The 18797-nt window shown below is 38.1% G+C and overlaps 1 protein-coding gene and 1 non-coding gene across 2 annotated transcripts in view; both read left to right on the plus strand.

Annotated features, from left to right (window-relative positions):
• The window catches only part of ZNRF2 (zinc and ring finger 2), a 394136-nt gene that overhangs the window by 108124 nt on the left and 267215 nt on the right, over window positions 1–18797 (plus strand). The window lies entirely within an intron of this gene.
• On the plus strand, window positions 18655–18723 carry LOC131831054 (small nucleolar RNA SNORD2). Its single transcript, XR_009353567.1, has one exon. It is a non-coding gene; the product is annotated as a small nucleolar RNA SNORD2 (small nucleolar RNA).

Raw genomic sequence — 18797 nt, forward strand, 5'->3', positions numbered from 1 at the left:
CAGCTGCAGTGTTGGCCTTCCCCTGACCACCACCAAGATTTGATATTTCCAGCAATATCCCTGAACCTGAGTTTTGCCCACCTTTTGCTCTCAATCAGTTTAGCCCCTTCCAGCAAGGAGGCTGCCGCACTCCAGTAGAACTACAGTGCCAAAGAACTTAGGAGGTTGTGGGCGGTTATGTGTGGCGTGGAAGGATAGGGAAACTGCTCTGGGCTAAAATGCCAGATTCCCACAGTTTTTACTCGGAGGTTCCGAAGGTTTTGTTGAGTTTCTCAGTTTTCTGCATGCCTTTGGTCATTTTCTAGAGTTCTAAAATGATTGAATAGTTCTATCAAGTTTTTGAGGAGAAAATATGCCATACTCCTTACCCAGTTATTCCCAAAGTCTAGTGGGGCTCCTCATTTTTTTTTTTTCAAAGATTTTATTTATTTGAGAGCGAGAATGAGAAAGCATGAGAAGGGGGAGCGCCAGAGGGAGAAGCAAACTCCCCATTGGGCAGGGAGACCCATACGGGACTCGCTCCCGGGACTCCAGGATCATGACCTGAGCTGCAGTCGCTTAACCAACTGAGCCACCCAGGTGCCCAGGCTCCTCATTTTTAAATTGTGTTGTGAATAATCCTATTACTGAGTTATAGAGAAGTTGTTTATATGTTCTCCGTACAAATACTTTGTCAGATAAATGATGTGCAAATACTTGCAGTCTATGGCTTGCCTTTTCATTTTCTTAACAGTGTCTTTGAAGGAACAGAAGTTCTTCAATTTTGATGAAATCTGGTTTATTAGTGTTTTTTTTTCTTTTCCTGTTCATGCTTTTACTCCTGTCTAAGAAAGTCTTGCCAGATACAAAGTCATAAAGATTTTCTCTATCACTCTAACATTTACATCTGTGATACAACACAAGCCGAGTTTTTGTATACTATATGAAGGTAAGTATTTGGGTTTATGTTGATCCATGACTCTCCTTGTCCCAGATCATTTGTTGAAATGACTATCTTTTCCCTATGGAATTAATTTTTTATTTTTGTTGAAAATCAAATAGTTTTATATGTGTAGGTTTGTTTCTGGGCTAAGTTTTGTTTCATTGTCCTATATGTCTGTAACGATGCCAGTATTACACTGTCTTGATTACTGCAGATTTGTGGTAAGTTTTGAAATTCTTCGTTTTGAAGGTTTTATTTATTTATTTGACAGACAGAGAACACAAGTAGACAGAGGCAGTCAGATAGAGAGGAAGGGAAGCAGGCCCCCTGCTGAGCAGAGAGCCCGATGCGGGACTCGATCCCAGGAACCTGAGATCATGACCTGAGCCGAAGGCAGCGGCTTAACCCACTGAGCCACCCAGGCGCCCGAAATTCTTCGTTTTGAAAGAAATTTTTCTGGGCCTAAATTTTTGCAATAGTCCTTTTGTTTGTTTTTGTTTTATTTTCTTTAAATACTTTAAAGGTATGCCCCCATTGTCTTCTGTCTTACATACTGTCAGGCAAGAAGTTTGCCATCATACATTTTAAAAAATTTTTTAATTCACATGCCATAAAATATTTTTGAAGCGTACAGTTCATTGTTTCTAGAATGTTCACAAGGCTGTGCAGTCATCACTGTCTTATTTTAGGACATTTACATCACTCCATAAAGAAACCCTGTACCCATCAGTAGTCATGCACCATTCTCCCCATCTCCCTTGCTCTTGGTAATAATTAATCTACTTTGTCTCTCTTTGGATCTGCCTATTTTGGACATGTCATTAAAAGGAATTACACAGTATGTGTCCTTTTGTGTCGGTTTCTTTCACTTAGTGTAATATTCTCAAGGTTCATCCATGCTCTACCTCATATTGGTACTTCATTTTTTTTCAGTGGCTGAATACTGTCCCATTCTATGGATACATCTCATTTTGTTGATGGACATTTGAGTTAACACTTTCGGCTATCTTGAATAATGCTGCTGTGTGTATTTGTGCACAAGGCTTTTTTTGAACATACTTCAGTTACCTTGGGCATGTACCTAGTATTATTATTGCTGGGTCATATTTATGGCAACTTGGTGTTTAACATCATGGAAACGGACGAACTTTTTCCAAAGAGGCTGCACCATTTTACACTTGCACCGCCAGTGTGTAAAGGTTTTAATTTCCCCACATCCTCACCTGACATTTGGTATTGTCTCTTTTAACATAGCCATCCTAGTGGCTATGAAGTGGTATTTCATTGTGGCTTTGATTTGCATTTCCGTCATCTTTTCATGTGCGTATTGGCCATTTGTCTATCTTGGAAGAAATGTTGGTTCAGATTCTTTCCCCACTTAAATTATTTTATTACAGAGTTTTAAGAATTGTTTTAAACACTTATTTATTCCAGAGAGAGAGTGTGCTTGTGCTCGAGTGCATGGGAGTGGGGAGAGGGGAGGGGGCAGACGGAAGGGGGGAGGGACGGAGAGAGAGGCAGAATCCCCACTAAGCACAGAGCCTGACCTTGGGGCTTGATCTCATGACCCTGGAGATCATGACCTGAGCGGAAGCTAAGAGTCAGATGTTCAACCTGCTGAGCCATCCAGGCGCTCCTTAAGAATTCTTTTAATATGTTCTGGACTCTAGACTTTGTCATAATATCGTTTGCAAATATTTTCTCCCATGCTATGCATTGTCTTTTCACTTTTTTTGATAGGGACCTTTGCAACACAGAAGTTTTCACTGAAGTCCAGTTTATCCAAATTTTTTTCTTTGACTGCTTGTGCTTTAGGTGTCATCTAAGAAACCATCGCCTCATTATCCAAAGTCATCAAGGTTTACACCTGTGTTTTCTTCTGAGAGTGTTACAGTGTTAGCCCTTACATTAGGTCTTTGATCCATTTGGAATTAATTTTTGTGTACAATATGAGGTGTAGGGGTCCGACTTCATTCTTTAATATGCTGTTCTAGTTGTTCCAGCACCATTTGTTGAAAAGACTATTCTTTCCCACATTGATGTATCTTGCTCTCATTGAAAATAAATTGACTCTAAATGTATGGATTTATTTCACAACTCTTGGTTTTCTTTCATTGATCCATGTCTGTCCTTACGCCAGTACCAAACTATAATCTTGATAACTATACATTTGTAATATGTTGTAATAGTTGCCTTAGAAATGGAAATTTTTCATGTCACTTGAACTAAAAAAATAGGGAATGCCAGTTTGTAAAATATTAGGGTAGTTTTACATTTTTGCATAAAGTAAAGATGGTGTCATACAAATGATGGGAAAGTTCTCGACTGGGGTTTTTTCCCTTACTCGATCAAATTGACCATAATCTTGGCTCTCCAGTAGCTTTACAAATACCCCTGCCCTTTCTCTTGTGTAGTGGGGTGAAAACTCAAACCATGTTGATGGTTTCTATTAAGTATTTGAATTGTTAGCCAACTGTCAAGTTAGTATATTGCTTTCCAGAAATCCTTCTTTGGGATGGTTCTAAAAGTAAGTATGTCAGTATTCACACAGACAATGGAAAGGTAGTATTACCTCAAATCCTATTGTAGGTAGATAATCACCCTTAGTATCTGGCAACTATACTTTCGCTGATCAATCTGTGTAAACATAGTTTTACATGCATGGTGTCACACCAAGTACTATCTTTCAGCCTCTGCATTCAACAGTACATCATAAATGTTTTTGCCATTAAATATAAATCTTACATATTTGCTGGTAACAGAACTGCTGAAATATTTATGATTTCATTTACAGTGCTATTGTTGAAATGCTAAGCTGTTTATTATACTTGACATAGGATTTCAAGTTTCTCTGGAAAAAACTGAATTTTCTCATTATTTTTCCATCTTTGCTATTCTGATAAGTGTAAAACCAGTTTTTGTACATTTCTTTAATTTTGACTATAGTTGAATATCTTTTCACTAGTGTCCTGGCCATTTGTATTTCCTTGCAACTTACTCATTTATGGCCATTGCCTGTTTGGTTTTTTCCCTTATGGTTTAAAATATTTTTAATACACATTTCAAATGTGTTTTTCAGTATGTCATTTCACTTTGGGTCTTATTTATGATAGTGTTCTTTTCCTATGGTTTTTTTGTTTTGCTTTTTTCAACATGTTTACCTTTTTATAAAAATAATCACATTTATCAATTTTTACCTTTGTTTCTCTCTTTTTTGATCATACTTAATTGATTTTACCCATCTTAAGTTTACATAAATACTTGCTTGACTCTCCTCTTGGTACTTTTTTTTTTTTTTAAGATTTTATTTGTTTGACAGAGGGTCAGAGAGCACATAAGCAGAGGGTGCTACCGGCAGAGGGAGAAGCAGGCTCCCCACTGAGCAAGGAGCCCAACGTGGGACTTGATCCCAGGACCTAGGGATCATGATGCTCAGCTAACTGAGCCACCCGGGCATTCCTCTCTTGGTATTTCTATATATAGTTTATTTTTGGTACATTTAAATATATAATCCATCTATTATTACTTTTAAAAATTATAGCACTTTTTCTTTGGCACAATATATTTGAGTAAGTGTCTTGGTAGTTAGATTTTGCTTTATTTTTGGAAGATCACCTACTTGAGCTTTTAAAGTCCCATTATGCTGGTGCTGGAATAAGAATGAATGGTGAGATCCGGTATTTAAAAATGAATGGTGAGATCCGGTATTTATATATAATATTTATGCTCTTAATATCCTGACTCTGCATAAATGTCACTCGGATAGGCTGCCTCTGACTACCCTGTAGAGTACTCTGATTACTCTAATGAAGACCACACTCACTGTTCTGTATCCTCGTCACTGTTTAATTTTCTTCATAGCACTTAGCACTATCTGACCTCATCATATTTGGTTATTATCTCTCCCACTGGAATGTGGATTCCATGAAAGCAGGGATCTTCTCTGTTTTGTTCATTGCTATATCCCCAGAACCTAGAACTGATTTAGGTGCATAATAGCCACTCGATATTTTTAAGTCAGTGACTATTTTAAAGTATATCATTGTAATTTTTTGATGTGTTAACTTCTGTTGGGATGTGTAAATCTATTTTAGTTAAGCTAGTCACATCAGCCTTTTGATCTTGTTCAAAGTTCTGTGTTACGATATTATGCTAATAAAAGTGATCGCTTATATTTAGAGCGTTCTTTGAGCACCAGCCATTGTACTCAGCACAACTCTCTCATTTAATCCTCACAACAACCCTATCAGAAAGGGATTTGCATTCTCATCTTCACAGATGAGAAAACTTGAGGAGGCTAAATTATTTGCACACACATACACACACACACACACCCTGCCAACAAACCAGTGGTAGGCAACTGAATTTGAAATTACGAATCCGAGTACAGGATTCCTGGCTCCAGAAATTCCTTAAGTATACCAGCAGTTTATAAAGGCAGAGCTCACTGATGTGCTCTCATCCCCACGTTCCCTATTTTCCTTACCCTGCTTTTTTTTTTTTTTCTAGAACAAGTATCTGACAAATTGTTACTGTTCCTCTTTCTCCTTCCAGAATGTAAATGCTGCAATGTCAGATTAGTCTGTACCTGGCATATAGTTGGCTCTCAGTAAGCTAAGTAATAAAACTAACATACTTGAAGTGTGATAAGGAAGCAGATCTAGTGTAAGGAATATTACCTTTTGACATTGGAGTTTATGAAACATGCAGAGATGGAAGGATATTGATGGGAGGGATGGAGGATAGGACTGTTAGAAGAACTCAAATAAGCTCGCTTGTTGAGTGTTAGGACTTCTAAGGAGTAGATTTGGGTGGAACTGGAGTTGGGTGGATGGGGCATTGGAATGGCTTCCTTTTTTCTTGTACTCCTCTAAGATTTGAATTTTTTTTTTTGTTTTTTTTGTTTTTTAGATTTTATTTATTTTATTTGACAGAGAGAGATCACAAGTAGGCAGAGAGGCAGGCAGAGACAGAGGGGGAAGCAGGCTCCCCGCTGAGCAGAGAGCCCGATGCGGGGCTCGATCCCAGGACTCCGAGATCATGACCTGAGCCGAAGGCAGCGGCTTAATCCACTGAGCCACCCAGGCGCCCCTAAGATTTGAATTTTTATCATGTACTACATCAGTTACTTACGTAATAAAAGCATTTTTGGACTTCAGTTTCTGGCTGAATAGTAATAGTAATGGCTGACTATTAAAAATAATAAAATGTTGATTAAAAAAAAACAACAAAGAAATGAAAAAATGGAAACTCCCAGGTCAGTTTTTGGGTGAAAATCTATAACCAAGGAGGGAAATGGAACACTGGAACAACAAAGCTACAAGACTTGTGACCTGGAAAAGAGGGCTATGTTGGTGCTTTTGGAGCATCTGAGGAAAAAAAAAAAATAGGTAATTTTCCTGAGAGTTTGGTGCAGATTTGCTTTCCTGAGGATTAGTTTCTGGTTGGATGGGCCAAGATTCACAGAATCTGAACTTGACAGAAGCAGGACAGTCTGGACAAAGGCTCATCCCAAGTCTTTAATGGTGTTTCAAGATTAAGAAGCAGCAAGCCATAGAGATCCTTGCGAGTTATGCAAACAATCTGAATGTGAATGAGAATCCACAGAAATTAGAGATTACATAGACTGATTACTATAATTGTCATTTTTTAAAGTTTATTAAGATGTAATTTACATAAGGTAAAATTCACACTTTTTAGTGTGCCATTGTATGAATTTTGGTAAATGTGTGTGTTCACACACCCATCAACACAAGATAGAAATCAGTTCATTACCACCCAGAAAGGGCCTAGTGCTCCCCTTCCTCCCCCAGCTCAAGCCTCTGGCAACTACTAGTCTATTTTCTTCCTATAGTTTTTTGTTTTAAACAATGGCCTGTTATCACGCGCGGTGTATAGTAGATACTGAGCCCACTTATTTCAGCTGAATCACTTGGGATTTCATCCCTGTTGTATGTATCCGTATTTCGCTTTTTTTAATTGCTGAGCAGTAATCCATTGTCAGTGTACCATGTTCTGTTCATCCAGTTACTAGGTGAAGGAGATTTGGGTTGTTTACAATTTATGCTGATGACAAATAAAGCTGCTCTTAACATTCACCTATTGGTTTTTGTGTGTGAACAGATTTCATTTCTCTTGAGTGCCTTTCTAGGAGTGGGGTTGCTGGGGTTTATGGTAATTCCATGTTTACAGGAAACTGCCAGTTTTTTGAAGCATCAGTACCATTTTGTCTTCCCACCATGATGTATGGAAATTCCAGAGGGGGTTCACAGCCTCACTGGAACTCAGTATTGATGGGGGAGGGGAGTTGGGAGTGATGATTACAGTTTTGCTATGCTTTTTTTGTTCATTTTTATTACACTTGGCGTATGGTTTATCTCATGGTTTTTTATTTCTCTTTCCCTAATAACAGATGATATTTTTTCACATTCTTCTTGTCGATCTTTAAAAGCGAAGTGTTAAACTCATACATTTTTCTTTTAAACTGGGTTTTGTTTTTTTAGTTACTGAATCTTGAGAATTCTTTTTATATTCTAAACACAAATCATTTATCAAAAATTTGACTTGCAGATATTTTCTTCCAGTTCTATGGCTTGTCTTTTTATTTTTAAATATCTTCCAAAGAGCAGACATATTTTGACAGCAGTCCAGTTTTGGTTTTTTTTTTTTCTTTTACAGATCATGGTTTTGGTGAATCTAAGAAATCTTGGCTAACTCAGAGTAACAAAGATTTTCTTCTATCTCTTCTAGAACAGATGTGAGCAAACTTTTCCCATAAAGAGCTAGATAGTAATTATTTTAGGCTTTGGAGGCCATGGAGTCTGTGTTGTAGCATGAAAGCAGCCGTGAACAATGCGTGCATGAATGGGTGATGCAGTAAAACTGGACTTACAGCAACAGATAACAGGTCAGATTGGGCCCATGAGCCTTAGTTTGCTGACCACTGTTCTAGAATATTTAGGTGTTATTTAGTCTAATCCATTTCCAGTTTTTAATGTGTCAAGTATGGGTTGAGGTCCTTTTTTTTTTACCCCCCTTTTTTTTGCCTGTGTATGTCCAATTACTCTAGCTCTGCTCAGTTACAAAGACTATTCTTACTCTAATTGTCTTTATACTTTGTCAAAATCCATTATCCCTACATGGGTAGGTTTATTTCTGGATTGTCTGTTCTCTCTGTTTCTGCTCTTCTTTAACACTACGTGCTGGTTACTGCTTTGTAGTAAGTCCTGGGGTTGGGTAGTGCAAGGCCTCCCAACTCCCCGTGGCCCTCCACCCCCGATTTTAGTTTTTCTAGTTCTTTCGCTATTTCATACAAATTTCAGAATCATCCTGTTAGTTACACAAAAAGTCTTCCTGCTGTTTTCATTGAGATTGCATTGTATCTGTACATCATTTGTTAATATCTTTAATAGTATTGACTTTTCTAGCAACTAAACAGAGTATTTTAGTTCAGTTTATTAAGATGTCTTCAGTAATTTATAATTTCCAGCATATAGACCTTGTATATATTTTAAAGATTTATACCTAAGTATTTCATGTTTTTTAATGTTACCAAAAATGGCACTGTCTTAAAGTTTAATTTCCAGTTGTTTACTGCTGTTATGTAAAAACAATTTTTGTACATTGACTCTATATCTTATGATCTTAAACTCAACTCCACTAGTTTTTTGTATATTCTTTGTCATTTTCTGTATACACATACTATCCAAAAATAGAAAATATTTATTTATTCCTTTCTAACCTATGTGTCTTACTTCCTGATTTTTTATTGTGTGCTCTTCTCTCCCTTCCTCCTCCCTTCTTTGCTTTGCTCTTATTACTTTGGCCAGCATCTCCAGTATTATTTGAATGGAAGCCCTAAAAGCTGAGAACCTTGCTTGTTCTTGAATTTAAAGGAAAAGTATTCAGCCTTTCACTATTAAGTTGATGTTCGCTGTAGGGTTTTCATAGATACCCTTTATGATAATGGGGAAGTTGCCTTCTGTTTCAGTTTCCCAAGAGGATTTATCATGAATGTATATTGAATTTTGTCAAATGCGTTTTATCTATTCAAATGATCATATGGGTTTTCTTTTTTAAATCTATTTATGTAATGAATTTCATTGATTTTTGAATGTTAAAGCTACACTTTTTATATATTTCTGGATTTGATTTATTAGTGTTTAGCTAAGGATTTGTTTGCATCCAAATTCATGAAGGATATTGGTCTGTAGTTTTCTTACAGTATCTTTGGTTTTGGTTTCAGGTAGTGGAGGGCTCAATGAAGAGTTGGGAAGTGGGGAATGCGTGGGTGGCTCAGTGGGTTAAAGCCTCTGCCTTCAGCTCAGGCCATGATCCCAGGACCCTGGGATTAAGCCCTACACTGGCTCTCTGTTCGGCAGGGAGCCTGCTTCCTCCTCTCTCTCTCCCCTCTCTGCCTGCCTCTCTGCCTACTTACGATCTCTGCCAAATAAATAAATAAAATCTTAAAAAAAAAAAAAGAGTTGAGAAGTTGTCCTTCCTCTTTTATTTCCTGAAAGACTGTATAAAAGGCTATAAATTTTCCTCTATGCCCTGCTTTAGCTGTATCCAACAACTTGTGATATGTTGGTTGAAAAGAATGGTGAAAACAAATTTGGCTTAAAGATTGAGGGTATATTGTAGTTGGGAGTATAAATAAAATTTATCAAGTTAGATAAATTTATCACCTTAGGGGCAACTGCTTTGCCCCTAAGGCAGGCAGATTCCCTGAAAATAGTTTTTCCAAATTCCATCAAGCTGGAAAGTCTCTGGGGAGAACATACTAACTGTTGCCCCAAAGACCGTGTCAGGATTTGTTCCCACTTCTAATGAGCCTGTAATGTCTGTACTAGAGTAATTTCAGCAGAAGCATTTTGTTGACTTGAGATTAGGTTCCTGTATGTATGTATTTTTTAATTTTTGTATTTGCAGTCTCCCCGCTGAGCAGAGAGCCCGATGGAGGGCTTGATCCCAGGACCCTGGGATCATGACCAGAGTTGAAGGCAGACTGAATTACTGAGCCACCCAGTTGGTACTCAGCCACCCAGTTACTCTAAGGTTCCTGTTTTTAAAAGACTGGAGGTTGGGGTTAATGTGAGAAAAATTAAAATACCAGAAGGGACCTGAGGTTTATAAAAACAACTTCATTTTTCATCAGTGGGTTCAGGTCGAGGAATGAAAATAATCTGGCAGTCCATTAGATTTAGAGCAGTAGCTATGGACAGAGAAAAACACGAATTTTGCCTTTTCTTACGTCACAAGGAAGATGGGGTAAGGAAAGTACTCTAACAATATATAAAAGCATTCTTTGAAACCATTAGGCGATTGCTAGAGGGCACCAAAGTACAGTAGTAAGTATGATTTGCAGTAAAGCAAAAAAAAAAAAAAAAAAAACCTGAGATACCAGAAAATTCATCTTGTTCAGCCATGCTGGGTGGAAGTTCTCTGCTTTGTGTCGTCATTGCTTGGGTTTGAGGGTCTTAAGTTAGCAGAGTTCATCTGAAGATTATCTGCTTCTTGAGGATTTTTGAGATTCAAGAGCTCAAGATCTTCTGGAAAGACCTATTTCATCAGGATTCAAAGGTACTTTTTCTCTGATAATATATCACTTTTTTTTTTTTTAAAGATTTCATTTATTTGACCGAGGGAGCATGAGCAGGGGGAGCAGCAGGCAGAGAGAGAGGGAGAAGCAGAAGCAGGCTCCCCACTGAGCAGGGAGCACAAAGTGGGGCTGGATCTCAGGACTTGAGCTGAAGACCCCTAACCAACTGAGCCACCCGGGCACCGTTATGTAACACTGTTTAAAATTTCTATTAGGATTTTTCAGGTTTTGTTCTTAGCCTATATTTAGAAAACTAGAAGGAACTCTTGAGATAGTTTCAAGTGAGTTAAAATTTGAAGTACTAAACAATTCAGTTCATTCTATTATCAATTCTTCTATAAGATAAAGAAGCAGATTACAGGTTACCTTGCAGCAGTTCCAGGATATCCAAAGAACATTTATTTATTTATTTTTAAGAAGATTTCATTCATTCATTTTAGAGAGGTGGGGGGGAACAGAGAAAGAAAGACAAGCAGATACCGTGCTGAGTGTAGAGCCCAGTGTGTGGGGCTTGATCCCAGGACCCCGAGATCACAACCTAAGCCAAAATCAATAATTGGTAGCTCAAGTGACTGAGCCACCCTGGTGCCCCAGGACATGTAGTTCTAAAAGGCACACTGGTATAGTGTGTTCATCTCGCTCACCTCATACACGCGATCTCTCTGAAATCTCTAAAAAAATAAATTCCCGCTAGCTAACATACAGTGTAATAGCTGGTTTCAGGTGTAGAATTTAGTGATCCATCACTTATATTCAACACCCAATGCTCAACACAACAAGTGCCCTGTTTTCTGCCTGTCACCCATCTAGCCCATCCCCCACCCCCCACCCGTCTGGCAGCCATCAATTTGTTTCTGCAATGAAGAGTCTTATTTCTTGGTTTGCCTCCACCGCCCCCGCCACCTGTGTTCTTTTGTTTTGTTTCTTAAATTCCACAAATAAATTAGATCACATAGTATTTGTCATTCTCTGACTGACATTTCACTTAGCATAATACTCTAGTTCTATCCACATGGTTGCAAATGGCAGTGCTCCTACGTATATATACCACGTCTAATTTACACATCAGGTGAGGGACACTTGGGCTATTTTCATAGTGTGACTGTTGCAGATAATGCTGCTGTAAACATCAGGGTGCAGGTACCCCTTTGAATCTTTTTTTTTTTTTTTTTTTTTTAAGATTTTACTTGTTTATTTGACAGAGATCACGAGTAGGCAGAGAGGCACACAGAGAAGGGGGGAAAGCAGGCTCCCAGTAAGCAGAAAGCCTGATGCAGGGCCACCATCCCAGAACCCTGAGATTGTGACTTGAGCCGAAGGCAGAGGCCTAACCCGCTGAGCCACCCAGGTGCCCCTGTATTTTTTTTTTTTCCTAATCCCTTGTGTAAATACCTAGTGCAATTGCTGGATTATAGCGTAGTTCTGTTTGTAACTCTTTTTTTTTTACGATTTATTGGAGGGAGAAGGAGTAATCTGGGAAAGAGGCAGAGGGAAAGAAAATCTCAAGCAGATCCCCTGCTGAGTGCAGAACCCAATATAGGGTTCACTCTTGGGACCCCAAGACCATGACCTGAGCTGAAACCAAGAGACAGACACCCATCCAACTGAGCCACCCAGTGGCCCTTATTTTTAACTTTTTGAGGAACCTCCATACTGTTTGCCAGAGCAGCTTCACCAGTTCAAATGCAGGACATTTTTACAAGTTGAAAATGTAGAAAGCAGCAGCAATAAATGATATTATAAGAAATTTCTTTTTTTTTTTTTTTTTTTTTCAAAATTAAGAAACTTGGACAGCTTTTGGTTCAGGTCATGATCTCAGGGTTCTGGGATCAAGCTCTGCTTTGGACTCCCTGCTGAGCAGGCAGGCTGCTTCTACCTCTCCCTCTGCCCCCTACTCCTGCTTGTGTGCTGTCTCACTCTCAAGTAAATAAAATCCATAGGGGGAAGAAAAAAAAAACTTTGTGTTAAAATAATTTATAAGTATCCACAAGTATAGAGATTTCACAGTGAATTTTTGTAGTTTTATGAAATTTTATCATATATATAGATTTTTTCAAGATTTTTATTTTTAAGTAATTTCTATACAGAGCTCAGACTCATGACTCTGACATCAGGAGTCCTGTGCTCCACCAACAGAGCCAGCCAGGCACCCCCTACTCTCATGTATAGACTCTTATAACTACTACAACAATCAGGATACAGAATTGTTCATCACTGCCAAGAAGGTCTCTGATTCTAACGTTTTTATAATCATAATATATATATATATATGATTATATATTATATATATACACATATACTATACATTATATATAATATAACCTCTATATTGGTAACCATTAATCTGTTCTTCCTCTGTATAATTTTGACATTTCAAGAATGTTACATGGGTGGAATTACACAGTATATAACCTTTTGAAGTTGGCCTTTTTTTTTTTTTTTAACTGAGCATAATGACCTTGAGATCCCTTCATGTATCAGTAATGTGTGGCATGTATCATGTTACTTTTTATTGCTGAGTAGTATTCCATTGTATGGATGTACTAAAGGTTATCCGTTCACTTTTTTAAAAATTTTTATTTTTTTAAGGTTTTGTTTATTTGACAGAGATCACAAGTAGGCAGAGAGGCAGGCAGAGAGAGAGGGGGAAGCAGGATCCCTGCAGAGCAGCCCAATGTGGAGCTCGATCCCAGGACCCTGCGATCATGACCTGAGCTGAAGGCAGAGGCTTAACCCACTGAGCCACCCAGGCGCCCCACCCATTCACTTTTTTTTTTTTTTTTTTTTTTTTTTTTAAAGATTTTTTTTTTATTTATTTATCTGACAGAGAGAAATCACAAGTACACTGAGAGGCAGGCAGAGAGAGAGAGAGAGAAGGAAGCAGGCTCCCTGCTGAGCAGAGAGCCCGATGCGGGACTCGATCCCAGGACCCTGAGATCATGACCCGAGCCGAAGGCAGCGGCCCAACCCACTGAGCCACCCAGGCGCCCACCCATTCACTTTTTATAGGACATTTTTATTGTTTCCAGTTTTCAGCTATTGCAAATAAAGCTACTATAAACATTCATGTACAGATTTTTATGTGGATGTGTGTTTTCATTTCTCTAGGATAAATACTCAGAAGTATGATTGCCAAATCTCACGGTAAGTCTGTATGGTTAACTTAATAAGGAACTGCCACACCCTTTTTCATATATCCAATATCAAGTAGCTGTACCACTTGATATTCCTACCAACTGTGTATGGGAGATGTAGTTGCTCTGTATTCTCACTAGCAGTTGGTATTGTGGAATTTTTTTACGCCATTCTAGTAGGTGTATATAGTGGTGTATCATTATGCCTTTAATTTGCATTTTTGTAGTGGGTAATGATGTTGAATATCTTTACATGTGCTTATATACCATTAAATACCATTTACCACTTAAATACCCTCTTTGGTGAAATGCCTAAGTCTTTTGTTCATTTTCTAATTGAATTCTTTATTTTCTTACTGTTGCACTTAGAGGGTTCTTTATATATTCTGAATATAGATCTCATGTCAGAATTGTGAATTGCAAATATTTCTCCACGTCTCTATCTTTCTCTTAACAGGGTCTTGTTCAGAACAAAAGAATCTGGTTTTGATAAAGTCCAGTTTATTGGTATTTTTCTTTTATGGGTTATGATTTTGATGTCATGTCTAAGAACTCCACTTAATTCATAAGATTTTCTTCTATGTTGTTTTCTAAAAGATTCGTGGTTTCACTTTTACATGTAGGCTTATGATCCATCTGGGGTTAAGTTTTGTATCAGGTGTGGGTCTAAGGTTTCCTATTTATAACTAGGAATGTACAGTTAACAGCATTTGTTAGGAAAAAAGCATCCTTTCTCCTTCGACTTAACTTTGCCTTTTTGTCCACATCAGTTGGCTATATTGTTGGGTAGGTTATTTATGGCACTTTCTTCTATTGATCTGTGTAATCCACATGAGCACACTGCCTTGATTATTGTAGCTATATAGTAACTGTTTGAAAATTGGGTAGTGTGACTCTACCAACTTTTCTTTCTTTCCTTTTTTTATTTTCTGTTTTTGTATTGAGAAACAGTTTCTCTAGAACTACCAAAAACAAAAACAAAAACAAAAATCCTGAGATTTCATAAAGTTGCAGTAAGCCTATAATTTAGTTTGGGGATTGTTGGTGTCTTTAGTTTGTTGAATTTCAAAACTTAAACATAGTAAGTTTCTCTATTTATTAAAGTCTTCTAAAAATGTTTTTATCAGAGTTTTGCAGCTTTCTCCATATAAATCCTGTGCATATTTTGTTAGATTTAGACTAAGTTTCCTGTCTTGTTAATTTTAGCCATTCTAACTGGTGTAAGGCGGTATCTCATTGTCGTTTTGATTTGTACTGCCCTGATGGCAAGTGATGTGGAACATTTTTTCTATATTTCTGTTGGCCATTTGTATGTCTTTGGAGAAGTGTGTCTATTCATGTTTTCTGCTCATTTCTTGACTGGATTATTTGTTTTTTGAGTGTTGAGTTTGGTAAGTTCCTTATAGATCTTGGGTACCAGAGAGGGAGCCAGACCATGGGAGACTCTTGGCTCCGGGAAACAAACTGAGGGCTGTGGGAAGAGGTGGGGAGTTGGGTAACTGGGTGATGGATATTAAGGAGGGCACATGATAATGATGCACACCAGGTGTTAAATGCAACTAATGAATCATTGAACACTATGCCAAAAACTAATGTTGTACTATATGTTGGCTAACTGAATTTATTTTATTTATTTTTTTTTTAAAAGATTTTATTTATTTATTTGACAGAGAGAAATTACAAGTACATTGAGAGGCAGGCAGAGAGAGAGAGAAGGAAGCAGGCTCCCTGCTGAGCAGAGAGCCCGATGCGGGACTCGATCCCAGGACCCTGAGATCATGACCTGAGCCGAAGGCAGCGGCTTAACCCACTGAGCCACCCAGGCGCCCCTGGCTAACTGAATTTAAAAGAAAAAAAGATTTAGACTGAAGTACTTCTCTTTTAGGGGGAGCAATTATAAACGGTTTTGTGGATCTTAATTTCAGTTTTGATATGTTTGTTGCTGGAATACAGAAATATCATTGATTTTTGTATGTGAATCTTCTATCTTGTGACCCTTCAAAACTCAGTTGTAAGTGTTTCCTTCTATTCTGTTTCCTGGAAGAAATTGGGTAAAATTGCTGTTACTTACTCTTTTAATGTTTGGTACAATTCAGGACTAAAATCATTTAGCCTAGAGATACCTTAACAAAAGGTTCTAAACTGTTGATTCAATTTCTTTAGTAGTTGTAAGACTATTCAAGTTATCTTTCCTTTGGGGTAAGTTTTGTTAACTTGTAGCTTTTGAGGAATTGGTCAGTTTCATCTAAGCTTTTGAATTTATGTGTTTAGAGTTGTTTGTAATATTCTCTTATTACCCTTTTACTGTCCACTGAGTTTGTAATGTCTGTTGATATCTCCTTTCTCATTCCTGATGTTGACAGTTCTCTTCTCTTCCTTATAGGTACTAAAATGCTTTTTTATCCATTGTGTCCATCTCTCTTAATTCATGTATGTAAACTGTTTACATTTAATGTAGTTACTGGTATGTTAGGATTTAAGTCTTTTATTTTTCTGTTTCTTTCTTCTGTTCCTCTTTGATCTTTGCTGTCTTCTGTGGGTCACCTGAACATTTTTTAGTATTTCATTTAAATTTATTTATGGTATTTTAAGTCTGTTTCTTTGTATAATTTTGATAGTGGTTACATTTGCATAAGTAACTTAATCACAGTTTACCATTATCAACATAATACCATTTCAGATAGAATCTAAAAGCATACCATTTTATAGTTGGGATTTTGTTTCCTTTTTGTGCCAAGATGCCAAGTGAACAATTGGCTCATGTCAGATTTCCCCCAAGTGACCACAGCAATACTTGATGCAGTTGGGCAACTTGGAAAGTTTTATCCATGATTTATCAATATAAAAGGATATCATGAAGGAAAAGGTATTTGATCTGAAGTTGAATGCAGACTTCGACTACAAAGACCTCATGAGCATTACTGCACTGATTAATGTGCTTGTGCAACTATGTGTCTCCAGCATCTGGCAGGGGACCAGCTCTTGCCATCGGAGAACTCATGTAAAAAGAAAACAGCTTTTTTTAAGCTTTTTTTTTTTTAAACTAAAAAGAGTTAATTCTTAAAATATCTTGAAAGGTGATTGATGTGGGTTGAATTGTCTTTTCAAAATGTCATGTTGAAGTCTAAACTCCAGCAACCTGGGAATGTGACATTATTTGGAAATAGGGTCAAGTTAAGATGAGGTCCTACTGGGTCATGGTGGACGCTAAGTCCAATGACTGATGTCTTTATCAGGAGAGGGAGGTTTGGAGATGCAGGGACACACAAGGAGGGTAGTGGGCCATGTAATGACAGCAGCAGAGATTGGAGCACTCTGGTATAAGCCAAAGAGGGCCACAGATTACAGTGACCACCAGAAGCTAGCAAAGATTTTTCCCTGCAGCCTTAAAGTGGGCATGGCCCTGCTGCCACTTTTATTTTGGACTTCTCATCTCCAGAATTATAAGAGAATCGGTATCTTTTTTTTTTTTTTTAAGATTTTTATTTATTTAGGGGTGCCTGGGTGGCTCAGTTGTTAAGTGTCTGCCTTTGACTCAGGTAATGATTCCAGAGTCCTGGGATCCAGCCGTGCATCAGGCTCTCTGCTCAGCAGAGAAGCCTGCTTTTCTCTTTCCCAGTCCCCCTGCTTGTGTTCCCTCTCTTACTGTGTCTCTCTGTCGAATAATAAATTTAAAAATCTTAAAAAAAAAAGATTTTATTTATTTATTCATGAGAGACGAGAGGCAAAAGGAGAAGCAGACTCCCTGCTCTGTATGTGGGATTCGATCCTAAGACCCTGGGATGGTGACTTGAACTGAAGGCAGACACTTAACTGACTAAGCCACCCAGGCACCCCAGTATCTACAGTTTTAAGCCACCTAGTTTGTTGAATTTTTTGTGACAACCCTAGCAAACTAATAATGACCCAAGGCAAAGACTGTTCCAAAGATGCAGGGCTGATGAGATGAGATGTCCTGAACTCATCAGCCATCAGGACCAGCCTCACTTGAGTTTATCTGGTCTGTGTCCCTCCGTATAGGCTTTTCTGTTACAGACGAGTGACAGTTAAGACTGTGGACAACCAGACAGATAATAGGAATGCTGAGTTAAATGCTTAGAAGCAAAATTTCACCGAAGAACAGTACAAACTGATCAGAATTTAAAAGTCCCAGGAAACACTGGGAAGGGGAGGTTTCAGGAACTCTGAAGGGGTTTATAGATTATTTGGAGCTTGTACTCAGCTGCTGTTGTTTCAGAAAAGGCAGCCTTACGAATATGGAGATTCAAGGAATTTGAGGTGTATACACCATTTCCAATTTAGGGGGTCACAGTTTGGCTGGGGAAGGGTCCAAACCAGATCTCCAGAGCCTCCACTTTATGTTAGGGGTTGGTTGGGGCCTCAGTGGGGGACATTTGCCGGCACACCTACACGTGACAGGTCCTTGTAGTTGCATGACTTCCTCATAGTGCAGTGGTTCAATTCCAAGAACAGTTGCCTCAAGAGGGCAAGGCAGAAGTGCATGACTTCCTTGTGAGTTTGTCTCGAAGTCACGTAGAGTCACTTCCATTGTACTCTATTGGTTGAGGGGGACACAAGTTCTTCCCAGGTTCACAGGGAGAAGACATAGGCTCTACCACCCAATGGAAGGAATGTTAACAGTACATAGTTAAAAAAAAATTGGGATAGAATATGGTGTGATATTCTATCTTTGGAAAGGAGTCTACCACCTTTGTGAAAATAAAGAAATCTGACTTGGATACAAAATGATTTGAATATCAAGACTGATTAGCAAAGATTTTAATTGTAAAACTTATATTCCAATATGCTCTTTCTTTTTGGACAGATGCTTCCTATATCCTTAGAATTTTTTTCTAAGATTATCAGCATCTTTACTCTCAGCCCTTATTTTTTATGTGGTCAGTGTAATAGATGAGATCAACCAGTTCGTAGGACATGATTACGAAGAATGGAAGACAGAGAAATTGATTTTTTTCCCCCTCAGAAAATACATCCTGTAATAAAATGATGGCAGTTACCTTTCAGGACTGGCCTGAAATGAAGAGAATACTCATTCCTGATCACTTGGCTACTTGGGGGGAAAAAATATCTTACTAGAAAGAGTAGTAGCTAACTGTTTTCAACCTCTATTTTTTAAATT

This window comes from Mustela lutreola, chromosome 4 (assembly GCF_030435805.1).
Source record: "Mustela lutreola isolate mMusLut2 chromosome 4, mMusLut2.pri, whole genome shotgun sequence".
In the NCBI taxonomy this organism is placed as follows: Eukaryota; Metazoa; Chordata; class Mammalia; order Carnivora; family Mustelidae; genus Mustela; species Mustela lutreola.